The 18104-nt window shown below is 37.4% G+C and overlaps 1 protein-coding gene across 7 annotated transcripts in view; it reads right to left on the bottom strand.

Moving 5' to 3' along the window:
• The window catches only part of DLG2 (discs large MAGUK scaffold protein 2), a 1019609-nt gene that overhangs the window by 343181 nt on the left and 658324 nt on the right, over positions 1-18104 (bottom strand). The gene's annotated exons all lie outside the window — the stretch shown is intronic.

The raw sequence follows: 18104 nt of genomic DNA, 5'->3' as shown, positions 1-18104 counted from the left end.
CACAAAGATTTCCCAGAGTTAATGGTAGTTAATGGATGCTTCTACAGAAACAGGAGTTGACCTAAATTTAATTGTTTTAAAAAGCAGTCACATAAATTACCTCCAATATGAATTTATCCAAGGCAATGACAGCTGGAGGCTAAAAACACTTCAGAGCTTTGAAAAAAGGCCTTAAAAACCACCATCATTTATAAACAGAAACAGTGAACAACATTTAGCTCTGCAGTATTTTAGTACACCATTTTCTGTTGAAACATGATCATTGCTCAGATTCACATGCTTTTAGAAAAGCCAAATCCATAAAACAGGACTATTTCTTTAATCTTACTGATTTGCTAGAATGAAATATTTGGAAGGCACATTCTGAGGGTCTACTCAATAATCCTACTGACTGTTTTTACTACTTATGAGAATATCATGAAAGATAAGTAGACATCTACATATATATAAACACTTATAGCTTAAGTAACTTATTCACATGCGAGTTGAGCCCATAATTCTAACCCTATTTTGCAAGTATATATTAATTATTACACTTTTCTATATAAGCTCACATTTATCAGAGACGTTCTTTTGAATAAATTCTATGCAATACTCAATCCTTTAAGTCTCTCTTGTCTGTAAGTATCTTTGTAATTAGGTATTTAAGCTGATTACAGTGATGCAACACTATTGATATTGCAGAATATGAACACAGCTGTGGATGAAATACATTCATGGTACTAAAAATACATTTATCTTATTTCACTCAACTTGACAGATAATTGAGAGTTTGTTTCTTTTTTTCCTGCTTGTGGGCAGGTACCCAGTTCCATCCTAGTGAGAAGAGCTGCTAAGAAAAATGTTACTTCTCTACTTGTTTTCCTGTTTTTTTTAATCAAAACAAACCTCATTTCTGCATTTTTGTGCTGTACTTCAATTAGTAGGTCAGGCATGCAATGTGTTTTGTGTGCAAAAGCCTGCAGCATGTCAAATTCTCAGTTCTGCTATCAGTATTCTACATTCACAAGCAATGCAGTTCTCATTACTCAAGAGATGTACATGCAATCTGCAGCTTTGCTATCAGCATATAATTGTGAATAAATTTTCAGTACTGAACTAATTTATAATCTAAAGAGACTACATGTATCTTAATGCTTCTCAGCTAGCTCTAATATGAAAATCATTATAATACTTAACCATTCTGTATGTATTTTCTGTAGAGTTAATAAACATCCTTAGGCCAGCATTATTAATCTTTGATTTAATCTCCTCTCATCATCTGGATCATCTCAGATTTGAGTTATTTTCCCAATATTTTAACACATGCTTAGTTATACAGTATACTCTACACCAACATGCACACTAATAATACTATAAGGACATTTTCCTATAAGTTTTTCTGTATGTCCTATTATTATTGAAGCTATGCTCTTGATAGAGAAAGGGAAGAACAGGGTAGAAAGGAGAAATCTGAACATAATTTTTAGATGGTTAGGGAACACAAACAGCTACATCATAATAAAGAAGTGTGCCGGAAGAGCTTTAAAAATGATCAAAGCTTGCCTGTTATGTGGAGTGTGCTTAGCTGTTATAGTTCTTCACATAAAGTTCATTAGATATCTTAGTGGGAAATATTTCTGAAAAGGTTTCACATTTTTCCTGTACTCTTTTCCTCCTACCATACTTTTTTTCTTAACTTTTTAGAACTAAAAAATATAGCAATGCTGACTGTAAGCAGTGATGTGGTAAAACTTCTACAGCCTTCTCAGTTGAATCAGTGCTAGCCCTTGACATTCATCCATAAATGTGCATCTGTTAAACTGCAAGACTATCCCGATTCTGTCCCTTAGGAATAACCTTTTGAAAGAAGAGGGCAGCATTCCTCACTGGCACTTTTGTATCCAGAAAATTTCAAGCAATGATTCAGGCTGCAGTCCTGGACTTGATCAACAGGATCTACAAGCTGTCAAGATGCTAGCTGCCTCAGCAGCTAGGCTTATCCCTGCAAGGCTTTGCTGCACCAGAAATTGTACCACAAAAGCTAAGAGCAATTACAGTGGGTTTTTTTCACTGTGATTCTTGAAAGGTCTGCACTGGCTACATGGAAAAAGATTGTCTTTTTACTTCATCTCTTGGCTAACAAGGCTAAAAGCATGGCTCCCATCACTCATGGTAACTGGCTTTTTTAAAGCCTTGGATTGAAAAATAATGCAGTAGGAAGCTACAGTGTATCATTTCTGAGCAGCAATGCTGATGTACAGGTGTCTACTCTTGCCTTGTGTTCTGTCTTACTAGTGTGCAGGCTCATCAGCATATGGTTATTTTAAAAACTCACTGTAGTTGAACTATAACTCCGAGTTCCAATTAAGCACTGTCTACTAGCACAACACTTCCTGAACCTTTCTGCAAGGATTAGCTCCCCACCCTTTACTTTTTGCATCTCCTTTGTCTCCATCCCAGAAAAAAAAAAAGAAAAAAAAAAGTGTTAATTATCTTGACAGCTTTTCTTGGCATATTTCTGTCTCCCTGTCATTTCATGTTAACCAATGTAAGTATCTGCCTTCCCTCAGTCCAGAACAAGAGCTGAACCATCAGCCACTGCATTTTCCAAGGTGGAACATTCAAAATTTCTCTCATGCTGACTCTGACATTTGGGAGTGGTTCCCCATAAATATCTGTCAAATTAATTCACTGTCCTCTTTCTGTCTCAAGCCTTACTTCTCTCAGATGCTTATGAAGCAAGTAAACAATGAGCTCAGAGGCCTGGTGACAATGCAGGTAAAAGTTTAATAAGAATTAATAGCAGCTGATGCAGAGGAGAAGATGTGTAAAGCAACAGAAGTCTTCTTCCTTTGGGATAGTGCATTGGTAATTTTTAACTGAGAGTCAGATTTAGGCCTAAATTGCTTGCTTGCATTGTTTCAGGATTCCTTCGTAGACGAGATTTAGCCAAAAATCTTGAAATGTATGTAGGGGACAAAAAAACTCCGAATCAGTCTCAAACCTACTAACTTTAATGTCATGCTCAAACATTATTCACATGCCCAAATATATAAGAATCTAGATCCAAATAATTTTATGTTCAATTCATATTAACTAAATTATGTCTTGACCTAAATCTTGCCATTTCTTTGACTAATTTTCAATTGTTACTACTATAAAAGCCTCATATAATTAGTTACTGACTATACAGGGAAGATTTACATAAAATTACTCAGAAGAATATATTTATTTTAATTGTTAGTTTAATTTCTTACGAGCATCCCTGCCTTTTGTTGCAAGGTCTCAGTCACGCACATTGCCTAACAAAAGACTCAGCATAGTACACTATCAGTCTGGCTTAAAAAAAATGTTACCTCAGTTTCTTCCTATTCATGCTGGATATCTCAAGCTTCTCAGGGATTTACCATCAAGATCAAATTTCTCTCTTGGCTCAGCTTTACTTTTCAAACAGAGAAACTTAGGCCAAACTATCAAATCAAGTAATTTTTCCCAGCCCAGCCTCAGAGGCCTCCTTCCTTTCTCCTGAAGGGAAGGTCACCACTTCTTCAGGTTTACTACACAAGCTTGCCTCCTTTATGCTTTTCTGATGGGCTTTGCACCTCCACAAGGATCATCTGAGTTCTTTATGGCTCAACCTGAGCAGGGAAGAGGCCTGAATATTATTCTTCTGGCCCTGGAGGGGCAGAAAACCTCCAACAGACATACAGTATCACTTCAAATGACCGGTGTTACACCTTCTGCAAACACTGAAACATAACACCCAGGGTCAGAATAAGATGATGGATGATTCACACTCCAGGGAAACAAAATAAAACTTGCAAGTTCTGGCCAGTTTGAATCTCTTCCCCAAAGACTTGTTATACTGCCAACATAAAGATCACATAAAGAACAAATTCCCAGCAGGTAATGGTTTTGGGTAGCCAGAAGGCCCTGAGACCCATCTTTCTTCCTACTTAGCATTCCACCTTGCATTCTTCTCCTTTTACACACCGCTGTGAGCAGTTGTATAACAGGCTGCATCTTCACAGGTTTCAGCATTTTCATTTTGCCAGAGCCAAATCCTCAGAAGTGCTCCACACTGACTTCTGTGGAAACCAAGCTAAGTCGACACTGAAAACTTCTGAAGTTATTTTCCCATGATGTTACAGCTCTCCGTGGATGACAGCATTCCATCCACTTCTACAAATTATTTCCTGCTTATTGTGTCAAATTCTTTTCTTTTTTTCTGCTCAAGAGCTGCATTTTGCCTTAGAGTTTGATTATGAGTAATATAACATCATTCAGTCTATAATCAAATTTTAAGTCCAAGAAGCAGAAATGCAATTAGAAGTGCACATCAAGAGCAAATTAAGTTCTTCCCCGTATAAGGGCCAAGTGGCTTATATTTTACCATCCTAAATAGGCATAGCACAACCACATAGAAGTTGCTTTCCATTTTAATTTCCTTTTTTCCCCTTTAATCAATAAGGTGACAACAGAACCATGTAGATGCTTTTTGAATTACTTAATCACTTCAGTAATCCTAAAAGAATTTCTGATAATCTTCTGATTATCAGTGAAGTGACATGATTTTAAAGCTCTCTTGCATCTAAGTTAGAAAAACAATAAAAGTGAACAGCACAGAATTCACTTAACTATTGATGCAACCTCACCCCATGGCAGCATCCCAGGAAGCCTATCAGTCAGCAAAAAGTCCATGACAGAATGAGGAACTGTATTTCCTGAAATGGTTTCCAGAGGTTGAAAGCTGTTTCAGATGACAACATGCACTCCCACAACTTTTATTACTGTTTTTTTACTTATAGTTTTAAGGGAGCCATTTTGCTCAGGTGTTAAGGAATGTAAGTTAGCTTTAATAAAGCTGTAATGTGTAGAACTATGCAAATGATAAATAAATAGAAGTATGTAGTAAAAAATTTCACATAAATCAAGCATATAATGCTTTCCACTGGTTTCAAGGGTTTTGTCCAAGTAAGAACATCAAGTTTCCATCAGATTGTTTCCCTGCTTCACAAAAAACAGATTTCATATGATAACTTTTCCATTAGGCCCTAAGAAATGTTGTTTCAGTAAATGGTTATCAGTAAAAGCAAGGAAAGTTTAGAATGGTAATAATATATATATTTGTGGATGAAGCAATCAAGAAAATTCATGAGATCATGTAAAAAAGATTACAATTTCCTGACCCTTACTGCCTTTCTGAGGTCTCACTTTTTGCCATTTCTTTAATGAAAGTTTTATTGCTTAGGGAAGAGAGGTTAAAGTGTGGTAAACTTTTGGACAACAGTGCTAGGGTTAATTGCATAATAAATAACTTAATCTGTGATTTGTAATCTTGCAACAATTCTGTTTTCCTAAAAAATTTTGCAACTTAAAAAAAAAGTCTCTGACAAACCACATATTGATAAGAAGCAGAATTTCATGGATCAAAGAAAACACAGACAGAACACACTGTCTGTGTTCTTTATTCTTAACAGTGTACCTAAACCACCTATATTTTAATTTGGCTTCTTGCTTTTTTCCCTGTAGGTTTCCTACATCTGTTTTGGTTTTCACAGCCAAATTTGTGGAATGCTTTTCTCTCTTACATCTTTTATAAATGGCTTTTAAGTATGAATTGCTGTCTAAATTTACTGTTTTTGTCAGGGCAAGTTTAGTCAATAAAAGTTCAGAATGATAGCTGACTCATCTTTAAATACGTGTGTGGGGTTTTTTAAGTCTTTACAACTTTCAAAGACCCTATCACCTTTAATACTTGATGCTCCTTAAGAAGTTGTCTGCTGAATTTTACAAAGGGAGTTGTCCTTTAACATTTAAGAGCACTAATGATCTGTAGGTTCAGTAAATCCTAAGATATCTCTAATCTAAACAATGCAGGTTTTCTCTTGTTTATGTAAGATTTCCATCCTCTGAAATCAGTATAGACTTGTTATACATTTGCAGAGTTTCAGAATTTGACATGCATGCATAGAAATATTAAAACTTTTCCATTTTGGCTGCTACAGGTAGTGCACTTTCTCAGTGTGTAAGTAGTGTACACTTTTCTGATGGTGGTTATGGGTTAGGAATTATGATACTGGATGCCTCAAGAAGAGTGTTGCCAGCAGGTCAAGGGAGATTCTGCTCTCCCTCTACTCTGCCCTGGTGAGGCCTCATCTGGAGGACTATGTTCAGTTCTGGGCTCCTCAGCTCAAGAGGGACAGAGAACTTCTGGAGAGAGTCCAGCACAGGGTCACCAAGATCATCAGGGGACTGGAACATCTTTCACATGAGGAAAGGCTGCGGGAACTGGGGCTGTTTAGTCTGGAGGAGACTGAGGGGGGGAACCCCTCATTAGTATTTACAAATGTCTAAAGGGTGGGTGTCAGGAGGTTGGGGCATCCCTTTTTTCTGTTTTATCTAGTGATAGGACAAGGGGTAATGGGATGAAGTTGGAACACAAAAAGTTCCATTTAAAAATAAGGAAAAATTATTTCACTGTTCAGGTGAGGGAGCCCTGGCACAGGCTGCCCAGGGAGGTTGTGGAGGCTCTTTCTCTGGAGGTCTTCAAGACCCGCCTGGATGTGTTCCTGTGTGATCTGATCTAGGTGAACCTGCTTCTGCAAGAGGGTTGGACTAGACGATCTATAAAGGTCCCTTCCAACCCCTACCATTCTATGATTCTATGATATTTTTTGTTAAAAAGGATATTTTTGTTGTGTCCAAAATTAATCTCACAGGGTACCTTTTCAACAATAAAAACAGTTTTACAAAACAGTACCTGAGTCCTGGCTAAGACTGCTACCAGCTTTGGCACTCCTTAGGGTTCTTCCCTCAGGATACTTCCGTTTCAGATTATAAAAACCTAACATGCTCCCCCATGAGACAAAAAAAACCCCCGCCTACCTCCATAAACCACATTTGCCCTTGCTCTGCGATATTTTCTCCAAGAACTACTCAATGGTATGAGAAAGTCAAAGCTGAGAATGAGTCAAGCTTAGAAAACTGTGAGGAATTATTTTTTTTGCAAGAGACAGGGAAAAAATCCCACTAAGAGCCACAGGGCAAGTAGAGTGAGGCAAGTAACATAGTCTACAAATAAGACAGATGATTGAAAACTCTGGCCTTAACTGACAGTCACGGGAGGACTAGATACAGACACGGATTTTCTGCTGCTCTGAAATAGTCCTTCATAGCCTTTTTCTTTTTCTGTGTGCTAAGCAGATAAGATTATTTAATTTGGCACCTAAAATGGTTATATACCTCTAGATATACCAAGCCTAGGAAGATGATGTTCATCTGAGATTGCTGGAAAGATCAGTGGGTGCTAAGTACGTCTGCAGATTTTGTTCAATAGTATTTCTCTCCACAAAATACTTCTCACCAAGAAAATACAACTCTTTCAGCCATCTGACAGTAAAGTGATAGGATTCTGAAGGATTTTTTTTTCTACCTTTCACTCAGGCATGCTTAGTTCACTGACACGTGTTAGTTCACTGACACGTGTACAGTGGGGGTGTTTTTCCCATCACTTAACAATGCCTAGTTCAACAGCACACAGACACCTTGCAAACCACAGCTTAACAAGTCAATGCTTCATCCCCCTGAAATGAATAGGTGATTTCATAATAAGCAAAACACTTCCATCTTATTCAGGCAATTCTTTCACAATCTGGCATTTATATCAGTGTTGTTTTCATATTCTGAAGAAAGAGTGATACATGCTAAATAACCAAACCACTTCCTGCCATACAGTATGTGATTCTTTGACCATCTCTTACCCCAATAGTAGACCTTTCTAATCCTGCCCCATCTAATCCTGGATTTAGACTTTAATCATTCTAGCAATGTTTTCAGGCATGTGACAATGCTCTACTAGACTGTACTTTTCTTCTACTGTATTTTATCCAAAGTTTCCAAAGTATAAACATCAAAGCCACATTTCTGTCTCATTCAGAGAACAAGGACATTTGCATATTTATTACAGTGCTGTGAAACTCTTTTGTACTTTCAAATCTACTCAAGAGTAACATAATTCATGAAATTCTCACTTCTCCCACATATGCTGGCACACTCCCCAGAGTCAGAGTTTTGAGACTCCATGGTTATATTATGCTCCATATGGTACAGATTTTCATCTCTCATGGTGCCATTTGTTGTTTTCGAGCCCCTTATCAGGTTCAACACGTTCATTACAAAACCACAATACACACAACTACAACTGCCTCCTATGCTTCCTCTCACTTGTTATCTGCAGGGGGATATTCTCTCAACTCTGCACAGAAGAATTAGAGCATTCAAGAAGGAGAATTTTTAAAAAGATCCAATGGATTTGGTTTTTCATAATACACGTGAAATCCATAACACTGTGAAATGTCAAATCTAGACAAGGAATGGAACCACGTCATCAAAGTGAAGTAATCTCTTGAAAAATATTCTAGTTCATCCTCTACCTGTGTACAGATTGATGCAAAAGGATAGCAGTGAACTCTCTTCAGGTTTGGTTTTCACCACTGTACCTCTATTAAGCTCACATTGACATCTTATGAGCTGTGACAAACACGTATGCCTGCTTTTTCTTCAACATATTTCTCATCCTATTTCAGTATTGTCTGTATGGATAGTCTTTAACAACAGCATGGAATCATATGACCTTGCGTATTCTGTCTCACACAGAAAAGTTAGGCAACATATGTTCTCTTTTAGTTAGCTACATACAATAAAAGCAAACAAATGTCACAGAAAATATTCAGTTTAGTAGCTAAAAGGTAGTATGAGGGAAAATTAAATATTCAAAGTGTTTCATGAAAACACAGATACATGTTCCTTAGAGGAGGGAAATGCTGCTTCTGGGGAGTGAAAGGTTTCAATTCACTTGAAAAAATCTTTGTCATCTCTGTGTCACTCCAGGCTAGCACTAGAGTTGTCATGAAGCAGACCCTGAGAGCTTTCTGAACTCTCAAAGGACAATGAAAAGTGAAAAAATCAGAGGAAGGAAAGGAAATCACCTGCTAACTGACAATAGTAACTAGACATAAGGAGGGTGGTGAACAATAGGAGTGAAACAATACTAAGATTGAAAGAATACCAAAGCTTATTCAAGAGACAGGCTACTTTTAAAACTTTGACATGATCATCACTGAAGCTTTCACAATGCAATTATCCACAAAATCGGAGGAAATTGAGACATGTTTAAATGTAACTCTTTGACAGAAACAGACAGTCACGTTCTGTACAAGGACTTAGGGAACAGAAACCCTTCAGATTTTACTGAAACTATGGAAACCAACAGGGTTTCATTGCATAGTGCTAACAATTAAAAGGAAAGAAGAAAACTTCTACTGATGACTTCAGTTCCTTTACAAAGGATGACATCTCTCACCCCTTTCTGCTGGTAATTCAGTGCTATGAAAACCCCAATTTGTGTCTTGAGACTCTGTGGAAACTCCTTGGTTAAACCAGTTTGTAGCTCTGCATCTTTGGGTTGAAAAACTGCTGCGTGCCTAAATGGGTTTATTTGGAAAGATCACACAATCACTACAGCATTGCTTTGTAAAGCACTTAGGGGAATTTGAGAGTCCTGAAGTACTAAAGGTGCTGGAATAGGCCCAAGTTCTAAGCTTATTGTTCTTTTCCATTTGACTGTTGTATTCACAGGTATGAAATAAGTATATTTACTTTCTCTCATTTCTCTTATAGTTATTTGTAATCTATTATAGCCCAACAATTTATTGGGTTCTATTTCTTTACTGGAATGCATATATCATTAATAATTTAGATTAAAATTTTGGAATGTTTACATCATTATAAGATCCTGATAATCTTTTCTTTCCAAGACTTATTCAATCCTGCATCAAAGGAAACACATGAATAAAACTCTTAATTTGCCTCCTTATTCAAAATCATAATCTTTGGGGCATGTAAATCTAAACTATCAATGAACTAAAAGGCTCTTAAGGCTTTCAACTTCAAGCACAAATCCTAAAGGCAAGTGACTGAGTATTGCTATTACATTCTTAGAATCATAGACTGGACCTAAGGTCATCTTAGAATTATAGTATGGTAGGGGTTGGAAGGGACCTTTAGAGATCATCTAGTCCAATCCACATGCTAAAGCAGGTCCACGTAGATCAGGTCGTGTATGAACTTGTCCAGGTGGGTCTTGAAGACCTCCAAGGAAGGAGCCTCCACACCCTCTCTGGGCAGCCTGTGCCAGGGCTCCCTCACCTGAACAGTGAAATAGTTTCTTCTTATGTTGGAACTTAAACTGATGTTGGAACTTAAAATGGAACTTTTTGTGTTCCAGCTTCATCCCATTACCCCTTGTCCTGTTGCTAGGTACAATAGAAAAAAGGGATGTCCCATACTCCTGACATCCATCATTATTACATCACTTACCTTGCCGTCACTGCACTACTGTAGTGGCTAAACACAAGGAGCTCAGCATTCTCTTTTACTACCAATTAAAGCAAGCTTTTGAAGCACTTTCTCATTTTGAATAATATTTCAGACTTTTCTTTCAGGCTTCATGATGCTCAACTACAGATTTCACTGGGAAGAAATAGAAGGATAAAGAAGGATAAAGACCACAAAAGGCAATTAATTCTTCTTTGGTTTTCACAGACACACGTCTAAATCGTATCATTTTTTCCAACTTTGTGCTGACCCTGTTTTATTGTAACATTTCATTTCAGTGTCCGTTTTGTTTCTTATTCTTAACAGACCCGACTGGCTGTGACCCTGAGCAATCTGACATAGCTTCAAAGCTGTCTGTTTCTGAGCAGGAGGTCTGACTAGATGACCTCCACAAATTTCTTCTATGCAGAATGGTTCTCTGCTTCTATGAAATACCAGTGTCATAATTAGAAAATACGTTTTTAAAGTCTGCTGTTCAGTCACTAAAATCTTCCTTTCTAATTTTCATCTTAAAAGTGATACAATATTTAAACATTTTTCATGAATACATCCCTACAAAAATTCCTTTTCCAACATTTGTACCTTTATATTTTTAAGTGTAGAGGCTTCCTTGACATGGTCTTTGTGAAAGTCAAACCAAACTCCTGTCTAAAACAGTACCTTGAATAACTTTTACATTGTTCTTTGAAACTAAATCAATTTTGTTACATGAGAAATGCACAGTTCCTTTATACTAGAAAAATAATTTTTACAAGTATCCTTCTGGGAGGAAGAAGGGAAAAGGAATCTTTAACCAGGTATTTGTTTGCCTAACTTGACAAAAACATTTCCTAGGCAATATTTCCCTGTCTTTCTAGAAATAAGTTCAGATAAGATTCACTGTTGCTTTACTTCCATCAACACTTGTTGAACATTTGGTAATGTGTTGAATAAGGTATGCACATCTAGAGTTAAATACATAGAACGGTGTGCAACAGAACTGTAACATTCCCAACAATATTTGTAGGGTAGCATATCATATTAGATACTATTATTTGTAGAAAATTCAAATATATCCTACTTCAGATGCATGTCATGGTAATGAATTGTAGTGGTTTTCTCCAGGCCAGGGTTTGGTGAGAGGCTACAGAGGTAACTTATTTAAACAGGGAGGAGCCCACGCTGGAGTGGGTGGATGCCTGAAGGAGGCTGTGACTTTGTGGGAAGCTCACCCTGGAGCAAGTTCCTGACAGAACCTGGGAGCCCATGGGGAGAGAGGAGCCCACACCAGATCAGGTTTGCTGTCAGGACTCGTGATCCTATGAAGGACCCAGGCTGGAGCAGTCGGTACCTGAAGGACTGTTCTCCTGGTGGGTGATCCACATTGGGGCAGGGTGTGAGGAGCTGGTCCCGTGAACAGGCCCCATGCTGGAGCAGTTTGTGAGGAGCTGCAGCCCATGGGAAGGACCCACACTGGAGAAGCTTGTGAGGGACTGTCTCCCATGGAGGGATCCCACAGTTTAGCAGTGGGAAGTGTGAGGAGGCCTCTCCCTGAGAAGCAGCAGTAAAGTCCATCTGTAATGAACTGACCCCAACCTCCATCCCCTGTCTCCCTATATCTGTTGGGGAGGAGGGGGGGGGGAAGAGAATCCTGGGAACAGGGAGAGGTGGGGGGAGGTGTTTTAAGATTCAGTTTTATTTCTCATTTCCCTGATCTGTTTTTCTTGTTCATTAATAAATCAAACCCTTTTCTCCCCAAGCTGAGTCTGTTTTGCCTGTGACACTAATTGCTGAGTGATTTCCCTGTCCTTACCTCATTCTATTTCTCTCTCCCCTGTCCAGTTTAGGAGTGACAGAATGACTTGGTGGGCATTTGGCACCCAGCCAGGGTTAAAACCACTGCATGAATCATACTGAATCATATTAAAAATTTGTAGAAGAAGTTAATAGCAATTTTCAAGTTTAGCAACATTATTTTAAAGGTGGTTGTCAGTGATTCAATGTCAGGGAATAATGGTCTTGTATTTAATGGAAAAAGAAAGTCCTTTCCTTTCTGGCTGTGCAGATGCCACTTTTGCCTGTTTGGAGATGGTAGGAAGATAAACTGGGGAATAGACAGAGCCTAAGTCGAGATTCCTACCAAACAAATGGAAGTTAGACTAGAAGTTGACCAATATAAACTTTTTAAGGGGAAAAGCAAAAGCCAACAAAGACATTTTCACTTGATATCAGACTCTCTATGGAAAGATCACAATGTGAGATGCCTCTGGGTCATACAGAGATGCTGTTTACATAGATAAGCCCATCATTTGTTCATAGTAATAAATCTGATGAGCAGAATTTTCTGAAGAATCAAACTATTGCTATTGACATCTGAGAGAATTACCACCTGAAACAGGTTACAAGTAAATGCTTTTGGAAATCCAGTCTTTTGTTTGAATTCCTAACATGTCAGATCTAGTTTTCTTAAACTTAGGAGTAGCCTTTCTTTCACTGAAGACTTTTTTTTGTTGATTCATTTTAGGAGTAGCTACTCTCAGAAATAAAAAAATAAAGCTGAAATTCCTGTTATTGGTGGTATGAAAAAACATGAGTCTGCTTCTATTGTGTTCCTGAAATGTATTCCACATTCACACCCCTGCTTCCCTGCAGACAGTAAACTACCAATGCAAAATAAGACCTGTCCTTCAGAAAAGTAAAAGACTCTGCACCTATCCTTCAGCAATGCAAAGGATTTGAAAATTTACCCATAAGCTAGTCACAGAAGGCTAAGCAGTATGCTCCTGATACTATAGTCTCCCACACTAACTTTTCTTTACAACGGTATGGGATAGATTCAAAGAAGGAAGTCATTTGATTATAAAGGAAAATTATTGAAAAGTCAGTATTTGTACGTAGCCTTAGCAGTGAAACTTTCCCTCTCTGCTTTTGCCATGAGCATGAATATTAACTATTGCTATTTCAAGAGTCTTTAATTCTCTATATCCTCCTCCTAAAGGAGAGAGAATCCTCTAGTCCCCTTCAGAGCTAAGGAATTGTAGTGCGTTTTGTAATAGGGCACTGAATATTACTGATGTTCTAAAATCCTCGTGAATAACAGCCTTAAAATCCTGATGCAGAACATCATCAGAATATATTGAGCTGTAAGAATGATGAAAGACAAACATCTCTTTTTTGGATGATTGTATTTTTTTGAACAAAATAAGTGGTCTCCTTTTCCCCTGGCTTTTACAAACTGTTCAGTAGAACATCTTTAATTAGACTGGGCATGCTACATACCCTGTATATATATACTGTATAGAAAGAGACACTTCTGCAACTGCAATTCAATAACATGCAAATTGGTGCAAGTCAAAATGTTTCACATACATTTATCATTTGCAATCAACCTTCATTTAATAGTTTCTTAGTCCTGGCATGCAATTTATGAGCTAAAATGAGAGAGAAAATTGAGGTAAGAAAGGGTGTTAAAAAGCAAGAAAGAGAGAGAATGAGATCAGAATAACCAGCAGGTCATTGATGAGGAACTCATCTGTGCTGCAAAACCTGAACCAAACTACTGTTCTGGAACAAGCACCACTGAGTTTTACATTTCAAAGGAGTGCCTTAATCACCAGGCATAGTATCTCTGATCTAATGAATATATAATTGTATATTCAAAGTGGAACAGGTCCAACAGGAGAAAGACACACCTCAGCAAAGTTAGGCATTCATCATGGACAAATTCCTGTTACACATCAGGCAGGGGAGGCATGTCAATCCCATTTTCCCACACCCTGGATATTTAAGTATTTTTATGAGGTATGTGAATCTTTTTCCTCTCACATTACATATTTCCCCCAAGAAAACTTGTGAAAGATATCAAATTTCTACCAGTGTGCAGTGGAAGTAAAAAAACCCAAGCCCTCAAAAAGTTGGTGACACAACATTTCACATCCAACTCTCATTCTGCCAACAGTGAAATTCAGCCAAAGGCGAAAACAATTAAGTGAAACCATGGCTAGTACCTCGTCTGGCTTTTCCCAAGGCTCCTGTAAGTTCACTACAGAGATAGCAGGTATTACCCCAAAATATTTAATGGAAGGAACCCGTATTATTTGTATCAATACATATTAAATATTAAAATCCTATTCAAAGCACAAGCATGGTTATTTTAAGCATTAAACATCTCTCCATTCCCATGATATGCATCAACTTAAAGTAAAATATATATTGATGCATATATCTCTTCTATGGTACATTGTTCCTGTACTCTGTAAAATCCACAGACTCCATTTTGCATCAGGATTGTATTTTGTATGACTAAGCATTTTTGTAGAAATCTACTGCTAATAACAGCAATGTTCTTAAAAAAGTAAGGGGACAACTACATTTTCAAACCAAAGTAAGATTTGTCTTTAAAGTTCTAGAGCTAGAAAATCAATCATACATTGTAATTGCAATATAATCTGATCATTAGCATGTGTATGTGAAAGGTAAAGAAACATCACTGAAAAATTGTAACACATGGGGTTAACTTTCATCATCTGTTAAGGTTTTGTCATCATCTCCAAAGTTATGCAGGAAAAAAAAACAGATCCATGAAAAAGTTAAAGACAGACAGACACTTGTTAGTGAAAAACTGGAGCGATACATCTAAACACAATCAAAAGAATTTCTCCACTGAATAGCCCTTTGGACACAGGGACAGGCTACCAAAGATGGTAAAACATGAAGTAACCAAAATATCCAGGGAGCTCATACTCTTGTTTTAGCCAAAGCTGACACCCTAGGAAGGATTTAGATTCTGAGTAAAAGCAATAATCAGGGAGTTAACAAACTGCTTTTGCACAGACAAATGAAATGGCTTTTAAAGGCTGGCCTTAAGGGGGGGAAAAATAATTAAAAGATATTTGTTTTCTCAGTAATCAGATGTGGTGAAGAGATAAAAGGTGGATGGATGGCTGTTCTACACTATCAATGTACATCCATTCCAATGCTTGCCTCAGCTTTCTCTCTAGAGCAATGTCAGTGCTTTATTAACATCTGAAATGATACACAGTTTTGGTGTGCACCAAAATGTAAATTTAGGTGGGATGGTTGTAGAATTCTGATGTGCATGGATGTCCCCCAGATCTTCTGCTCCTGCAGTCACTTCCATGAGAAAGCATTTGTAAAGCCTAAAAGCATTCTGTCCTACAACATGGAGATAGCACAGGAGGACAGCAGAACACCATGATGGGCAAGTATTAACCTGTCCCCTCCACCTAATAAGGTTCAGAAACACATCATGGGCTTTGTCTGTTCTGAATTATTCCAACTATATGCACCAGTACAAAGGGGATGATACATGTCAAGGCATATAATGATTTAACTCTGTTAAGTCACAGAAATATAAAACTAGAAGAAGAAATTATTTGATGATTATGTAGTTATACAGAAAAGCAAATTCTAATGCTGATTAAGAATTCAGTTCAGTGACACAGAAACATTGCAGTTGCTCAATGTTAAATTCATTTACAAAAAGCTATGCTGCAATCTGTATTGCAATTAATTTAACAAGTGACTACGAGGAAGTTCTCTGTAGCATTCAAAATATGCTATCAAAACAACAAATGTAAAAACAATAACAGGATTTGGTATAATGTAAGAGAAACTTCTGAAGCTTTTGTAAGTGAATTAAAAGTTTTGCATGCACTTTACTAGACAAGATTTCAACTTCAGCCTCAAGAAACTGTTAGATCTGAGCTGAAAGTTGCAACAGAGTACTGAGATTTGAGTCTTAATTTCACATGTAAATTGATATTACAGTAGACAAATTGAATGCTTGAGCATGTAGGTAAAAAATATTTGACTTGACACTTTTGAACGATCCTGATTTTCCAAATGTCCCATCTTTGAGCCTACACCATCATCACATGTGCCAACACCAAAGAGAGAACGGGACATGTTTGACACCACCACCCACCCTCTGTTCTCCCAAAATGCTCAATGTTCATTTTGAGACAAGATGCTCACAGAGTTTTGTTTCATTCAGAACCAAATGTTTCTGCAATAGACATTTTAAATTATTTAAAAAACTTTATTTCTCAGTCAAGTTTAGCCATAATGAACAAAAAGCACTTTGGTAAAACTGAACAAATATAAGTACCTAACACAATTTTGTATGAAATGCCTCTGTAAAGCTGATTTACAGGAAGCAATTAATCTTTTCCCACTCCCTGGCTATACATAATCATTCCTAAGTACTAGGAATTTGTTTTAAACCACCAGCACAAAGATGAAATTCATCATCAAAGTTAACAAAAAGCTCTTCCTTTCAACAAAGTAGCATGGCATACACAGAGTAAGACGTCAGGCTGCTTTCATTAGAAGCATTTAAACCACATAGCCAGGAAAGCAAGAAAATTTCAAATCTAAACTTGAGTTCTGCATTATCTCTGAATGTGTATTTGTGTGTGAGTCATCCACAGTGAACCCACAGCACAGACAGAACAAGTGTTACAAACACCAAATTTCAAAGTGTACAGTGTTTATGCACCATCTGTTATTCAGGATTCCCACAACGATAGCTCATAAAACTTTTCAAATTTAAACTTACTGTCTCAACTTATGAAACAATATAAAAGGGGATGCTTGTTTTCATTTAGTTGAACTGCAGACTTCTGCAAATGGGGCATCAAATTGAAACAGTGACTATTTTTTGTTGGGAGAATAAAATTGATAGGGAAGAATATGAGCACGAGACCCCTAATTATCTCAAAGAACGATACCCCAGTGAACATGTAAGGTTTTCTCCAGATTTCATATCAAGCCTGGTCACTACAAGTAGATCTAAATAACTCTCTTTCTCACCTTTGCCCAGCATAAAAAGTTGAAATCAGCTCTATTGAAAGTTGTCACAAGAAAAGCTCCCAATTGAAAAGTAAGAAATTAATTTAAGCTAGTGAGCTGCACTTGTTCAGCGTTAATGTTATGTTTCCAGAAAGCCTCTCCCTTGTCCATTCACTGAAGATCCAAGTAACCAGCCTTTCAAAAGAGCTAGTCTGAAATTTATGAGCTCATAAGAATTCTTAAATCATTAACAGACAATGGTTCCTAATGGAAATGTAGCCAGGGAATACTGCACCTCAAGAGGCAACAGGCCAGTGTTTTCAGAGATACAGCACCTTCCACAGCTGCACCTGAATCTTGGTGACACTGCTTAAAGGTATTCTAACTTCAGGAATGAATCCTAGACTTATTTATTCCACAGGTAATTCTTCTGTAAAAATAATCATATTGATTTTCCACTGGTAAAAAGATTCTGGATCAGGCTGCTACACTGAACATAATGTCTCACGTACACAGCATGCTACTCCACCATCTCAGCAGGACAAATTCCAGATTAGTTCCAGTGCTGATCAGTAGTGTACTCAGCTCTATTTGTCTTTCCTGAATAAGGTCTTTACACTATTTTACCCACTCTCCAGTGACTAATGTGTTGACTTAATGAGGCCATTCTTCATTATCACACTTGCAACTATTTTAATTTTTTCTTTATAGCAAAGTGACTCTTGCACAATAATTCTATCACTAAAAATCTGAAGATCAGTCCATGTGAGCTTGCTCTATTACATTCACTCTCAGAACATTTTCACAGGTTATTTTCCAGTCTTTTTTACCTGTAGAGGATGTATTTTTTTTTTATCAAATCTAGAAGCTAAAATTCCATTTTGCTTTACATTCCTTCCTTCAATATCTCGACTTATAGAAATGTTATCTTG

The sequence above is a fragment of the Colius striatus genome, chromosome 1, assembly GCF_028858725.1.
Source record: "Colius striatus isolate bColStr4 chromosome 1, bColStr4.1.hap1, whole genome shotgun sequence".
NCBI lineage: Eukaryota > Metazoa > Chordata > Aves > Coliiformes > Coliidae > Colius > Colius striatus.
The sequence above is the reverse complement of the archived record's forward strand: the minus strand, read 5'-3'. Positions and strand labels throughout refer to the sequence as shown.